This window comes from Microcebus murinus, unplaced genomic scaffold, assembly GCF_040939455.1.
Source record: "Microcebus murinus isolate Inina unplaced genomic scaffold, M.murinus_Inina_mat1.0 scaf080_hap2_Mmur4.0, whole genome shotgun sequence".
In the NCBI taxonomy this organism is placed as follows: domain Eukaryota; kingdom Metazoa; phylum Chordata; class Mammalia; order Primates; family Cheirogaleidae; genus Microcebus; species Microcebus murinus.
The window spans coordinates 33,522-39,516 of NW_027439026.1; the positions used below are offsets into that span (position 1 = coordinate 33,522).

Sequence of the window (5,995 nt, forward strand, 5' to 3'; positions counted from 1 at the left end):
AGTGCAAAGGGCATCAGTTGCTCCTCCAACCCCCCCGCCCAGCAGACCACGTTGTCCAGCCAGCCCCCGGGCCTCCCTGGGGTGCCCAGCACAAAAGTGCAGACACCCACCGGACCCTCAATCTCAGTTTTCGGATGTTTTTGCCACTCTAAGGACCCGCAGGCCAGCTGGGCCTTCGGGCAGGACAGAGAGCCCCGGAATCCGACGTGGAGAGCTGCGTGTACGTCCCCATCAGGAGGCGGTCCCCACCTCCGCGGCTCTCCCCTTGTGGGGAGCGGCAGCCCAGCCGGCAGCCCCAGGGCCTCAGGGAAGACACCAGGCTGGGCCCCCGCGGCACAGCGGGGGCACGTCCCCCGCACTCAAGCGACTTAGGGACGGCTGCTGGAGACTGCTGCGGCCACCCTGCTGCCGGGTTCCTGGAGGGCTTCCTGGAAGCAGCGTCCACACCAAGCCCTTGGAAGGCCCAGGCGACGGAGGAGCCGGTCAGGCAGGGGCCGAGGACGGTGAGAGGCCGGGCGGGCGGGAAGGACCATGTCAGGCAGGGGCAGAGGACGGTGACAGGCCGGGCGGGGAGGAGCCGGACAGGCGGGGGCCCAGGACAGTGACGGGCCTGGCCGGGGAGGAGTGCGTCAGGCAGGGGCAGAGGAGACGGGCTGGGTAAGGGTTAGGGTTACAGTTAGGGCACAATTCACAATCGCAAAGACGTGGAAGCGACCCGAGTGCCCATCCATCCAGGAGTGCATGAATAAAATGTGGCGCGTGGACACCACGGAGTGCCATTCGGCTGTGAGGAGCAGCGGTGAGAGGGCGCCTCTCGTGTTCTCCTGGCCAGAGCTGGTACCCGTTCCAGTAAGCCAGGTATCCCAAGAATGGACACACGAGCACCACGTGAGCGCGCTCACCAGCAAATTGGTACGAACGGATGGACGCCTAAGTGGACAGAGAGGAATCACCTTCATCGGGTGGGTGTCGGGCGGGTGGGGGGAGGGGAGGGGCATACACATCCATTAGGCATGGGGTGGGTGCGCACCGACTGGGGGATGGGCGCACTTGAAGCTCTGACCCGAGGGGGGAGGCTTGGAGAGGGCAAGGCACCCGACCTTAACATTGGTACCCCCACAATACGCTGGAACAACCTGAGAGGTATATGAATAAGAACACAGGGGGGGCCGGGCGCGGTGGCTCACGCCTGTAATCCTAGCTCTCTGGGAGGCCGAGGCGGGCGGATTGCTCCAGGTCAGGAGTTCGAAACCAGCCTGAGCAAGAGCGAGACCCCGTCTCTACTAAAAATAGAAAGAAATTAATTGGCCAACTAATATATATAGAAAAACACAGCCGGGCGTGGTGGTGCATGCCTGTAGTCCCAACTACTCGGGAGGCTGAGGCAGCAGGATTGCTTGAGCCCGGAGATTGAGGTTGCTGTGAGCTAGGCTGACGCCATGGCACTCACTCTAGCCTGGGCAGCAAAACGAGACTCTGTCTCAAAAAAAAAAAAAAAAAAAGAACACAGGGGGGAGGGGGGCACGGGCAACACATGTCACCTGAATACTTGTACTCCCATCATCTGCTTGAAGAGAGAGAGAAAAGAAAATGCAATCATAGAGGTAAGAGACACTTTTTAAAAATAATGAATCCGAAGAGAAAAGTAAAAGGAGGCCTGTGGAGCAGGTCTGGGTGTGACTCCGGATCCCCCAACATCAGGTGCCACCACCAAAGATTCCTGCGTGTAGCCCATAGAACCCCAAAAGCAACGGGACGAGTTCTGGTCACATACTCCCTCAAAATGACATCCTGGCCTTCTTCTGGAACTCCCTCCCCTCTCAGACTCTCAAGGTTTCCTCCAGCGTGTCGGTTCCCACAGAGCAGACCTTTGGTCTGAGACCTGACAGTCCAGATGCCACGCATGCTGCCGCGTGGCGGCGGTGTCGCGGCTTGGGACAAGAGGAGGCCCCACGGTGCGGGCTGGGGCGCCAGGCACCGCGGGCGAGCGCTGAGGGTGGGGGTGACCCCCACCCCGGGCCGCCGCCACGCTCCCAGAAAGGGGACAGAAAAGAGGCAAAAAAAAAAAAAAAAAAAGCAGCAGCCTGTGGCACCCGGTATTCCCAGGCGGTCTCCCATCCAAGTACTAACCAGGCCCGACCCTGCTTAGCTTCCGAGACCAGAGGAGATCGGGGGCGTTCAGGGTGGTGTGGCCCTAGACGGCGGCGGAGGGCGCCCCTGCCCCGCTCAAGAAGCCGAGCCTCTCTGGGCTTCCCCGCCGCCGCCTCCCGCCCCAGGCCCCGCGCCGGGCCGGGCCGGTTGAGTTCGCCGGCCGGGTCCCGCGGGCTCCCAGGGACGGGGGTGATGGGCGGGGCGGGGCGGGGCGGGGCGGGGGGCTGTCTCTCTATACACACACACACACACACACTCACACTCACTCACACTCACACAAGATGCGCCTCCACGGCTGGACTCGCCAAGGTGGAGCCCTCCCAGCCCCCCTCGTCTCCTCGCCCGGCCTCCTTCACCTACCCGCTGCCCACCCCCAGGGCGTCGCTGCCTGCCGCTGACTGCGCACGCGCGGGACGCTCGCCCTTTGACCCCAGCCAGGGGCCGCCCTCCCCCACAACCCCTTTCAGCTGTGCCCCCCCCCTCGCCCTGTGGGTGGGCTGCCGCCTATTCCCCCGGGCCAGGGCTGGGGCACAGCCAGTGTATGGGGCGTCTCTCTCTGGGGATGTGTCCCATGGGTGGGATGGGGTGGCGTGGTTTGGGGGGCGCTGAAGAAATCAGTCCCCTCCATCTCCTACCTCTGGAAAACGCCCAAGCCCGTGGAGAACTGCCGGCACCGCTTCGTGGGGGCCGGGACCCTCCTCCGTGTCCTCCTGTGGCCCAGTCCAAGGGGCCTGGGCCTGGCCGGGGCTGCATTGGACCCCGACCACCCTGGCGTGTGGACTCGCTAAAAATCGGCCATTAGATATTGGATTCCAGCTTCCTGGAGGTCATTTCACTAATGAGTGCACCGGAAAGAGTTTCCTAATCCATCTGTGAGGGTGGCAACTGAAAGAGAATTTGAAAGCTGACAGAATAGGTGAGGGAAGGCATAGGAGATTTCCACACCCAGCAAGGAAGACTTTCCCGAAATGGAAGAAAGAAACGAGCAAACAGAGACACCGGTAGCCCGCCCGGAAAAGAGTCTGCCCCTGAGAGAAAGCACCCTGACCAGGTTCACCCGTGGGTGGGTGGTGAGCTAGCGGCATTCAGAAGAGCGAGGCCCGCAGTCTGTGCGGAAGACACCTGCGCTCGGGTGTGTGTGGCGGCGCGATTCACAAGCAGCTCTAGACGTTAAACCAAGGAGAAGCCAGGGAGTTCCCAACGCCCCAGGTGTCCTCAGCCCACGACTGGCTGCTGTGGGAATGCGAAGCCCGGCTCCTTGTCTCAGAGCGGGGTTCCCAGGAGGATCAGGCTGAAGCTGGGACTTGGCCTCAAAGTGTCCCCTCGCATGGCCACCCCCTTCCCCTTCCTGCTCCTCTACTCCTGGTGCCCCTCCATCCAGGGGCCAGACCTTAAAGAGTCACCGCAAGAGAATCCTGGTCCCAAAGGAGCCTTCTGGGGGACCGGTGCTGAGAGAGGTTGTGGGCATGGCCCGCTGGGGCTCTGCCCGACCCAGGGCTGAGAGATGCCACCTCCCAGCTCTGGGTCCCTGCAGGAAGTGTTGGCAAGCACAGGGCCGGTCCTCCAAAGGCCCAGGTGCAGGGAGCCCAGGCCAAGCAGCCTGTGGAAGAAGCCACTTGCCGTGCCACGCCGGGAACAGGACTGCAGGCCCCGGCCCTTCCCACCTCCTCCTCCTCCTCCTCCTCCTCCTCCCCCCCGCCCCCCCCCCCAGGGCACAGGGCTCAGAGACACCTCAGACTCTTCCTACCCAAAGTGCAAAGGGCATCAGTTGCTCCTCCAACCCCCCCGCCCAGCAGACCACGTTGTCCAGCCAGCCCCCGGGCCTCCCTGGGGTGCCCAGCACAAAAGTGCAGACACCCACCGGACCCTCAATCTCAGTTTTCGGATGTTTTTGCCACTCTAAGGACCCGCAGGCCAGCTGGGCCTTCGGGCAGGACAGAGAGCCCCGGAATCCGACGTGGAGAGCTGCGTGTACGTCCCCATCAGGAGGCGGTCCCCACCTCCGCGGCTCTCCCCTTGTGGGGAGCGGCAGCCCAGCCGGCAGCCCCAGGGCCTCAGGGAAGACACCAGGCTGGGCCCCCGCGGCACAGCGGGGGCACGTCCCCCGCACTCAAGCGACTTAGGGACGGCTGCTGGAGACTGCTGCGGCCACCCTGCTGCCGGGTTCCTGGAGGGCTTCCTGGAAGCAGCGTCCACACCAAGCCCTTGGAAGGCCCAGGCGACGGAGGAGCCGGTCAGGCAGGGGCCGAGGACGGTGAGAGGCCGGGTGGGCGGGAAGGAGCATGTCAGGCAGGGGCAGAGGACGGTGACAGGCCGGGCGGGGAGGAGCCGGTCAGTCGGGGGCCCAGGACAGTGACGGGCCTGGCCGGGGAGGAGTGCGTCAGGCAGGGGCAGAGGAGACGGGCTGGGTAAGGGTTAGGGTTACAGTTAGGGCACAATTCACAATCGCAAAGACGTGGAAGCGACCCGAGTGCCCATCCATCCAGGAGTGCATGAATAAAATGTGGCGCGTGGACACCACGGAGTGCCATTCGGCTGTGAGGAGCAGCGGTGAGAGGGCGCCTCTCGTGTTCTCCTGGCCAGAGCTGGTACCCGTTCCAGTAAGCCAGGTATCCCAAGAATGGACACACGAGCACCACGTGAGCGCGCTCACCAGCAAATTGGTACGAACGGATGGACGCCTAAGTGGACAGAGAGGAATCACCTTCATCGGGTGGGTGTCGGGCGGGTGGGGGGAGGGGAGGGGCATACACATCCATTAGGCATGGGGTGGGTGCGCACCGACTGGGGGATGGGCGCACTTGAAGCTCTGACCCGAGGGGGGAGGCTTGGAGAGGGCAAGGCACCCGACCTTAACATTGGTACCCCCACAATACGCTGGAACAACCTGAGAGGTATAAGAATAAGAACACAGGGGGGGCCGGGCGCGGTGGCTCACGCCTGTAATCCTAGCTCTCTGGGAGGCCGAGGCGGGCGGATTGCTCCAGGTCAGGAGTTCGAAACCAGCCTGAGCAAGAGCGAGACCCCGTCTCTACTAAAAATAGAAAGAAATTAATTGGCCAACTAATATATATAGAAAAACACAGCCGGGCGTGGTGGTGCATGCCTGTAGTCCCAACTACTCGGGAGGCTGAGGCAGCAGGATTGCTTGAGCCCGGAGATTGAGGTTGCTGTGAGCTAGGCTGACGCCATGGCACTCACTCTAGCCTGGGCAGCAAAACGAGACTCTGTCTCAAAAAAAAAAAAAAAAAAAAGAACACAGGGGGGAGGGGGGCACGGGCAACACATGTCACCTGAATACTTGTACTCCCATCATCTGCTTGAAGAGAGAGAGAAAAGAAAATGCAATCATAGAGGTAAGAGACACTTTTTAAAAATAATGAATCCGAAGAGAAAAGTAAAAGGAGGCCTGTGGAGCAGGTCTGGGTGTGACTCCGGATCCCCCAACATCAGGTGCCACCACCAAAGATTCCTGCGTGTAGCCCATAGAACCCCAAAAGCAACGGGACGAGTTCTGGTCACATGCTCCCTCAAAATGACATCCTGGCCTTCTTCTGGAACTCCCTCCCCTCTCAGACTCTCAAGGTTTCCTCCAGCGTGTCGGTTCCCACAGAGCAGACCTTTGGTCTGAGACCTGACAGTCCAGATGCCACGCATGCTGCCGCGTGGCGGCGGTGTCGCGGCTTGGGACAAGAGGAGGCCCCACGGTGCGGGCTGGGGCGCCAGGCAACGCGGGCGGGCGCTGAGGGTGGGGGTGACCCCCACCGCGGGCCGCCGCCACGCTCCCAGAAAGGGGACAGAACAAGAGGCAAAAAAAAAAAAAAAAAAAAAAAAAAAAAGCAGC

General features: G+C 61.9%; 1 non-coding gene across 1 annotated transcript; it reads right to left on the reverse strand.

Annotated features, from left to right (window-relative positions):
- Positions 1-2,081: 2,081 nt before the first annotated feature.
- LOC142869481 (5S ribosomal RNA) lies at positions 2,082-2,200 on the reverse strand. Its single transcript, XR_012918082.1, has one exon. It is a non-coding gene; the product is annotated as a 5S ribosomal RNA (ribosomal RNA).
- Between the last annotated feature and the right edge of the window lie 3,795 nt (positions 2,201-5,995).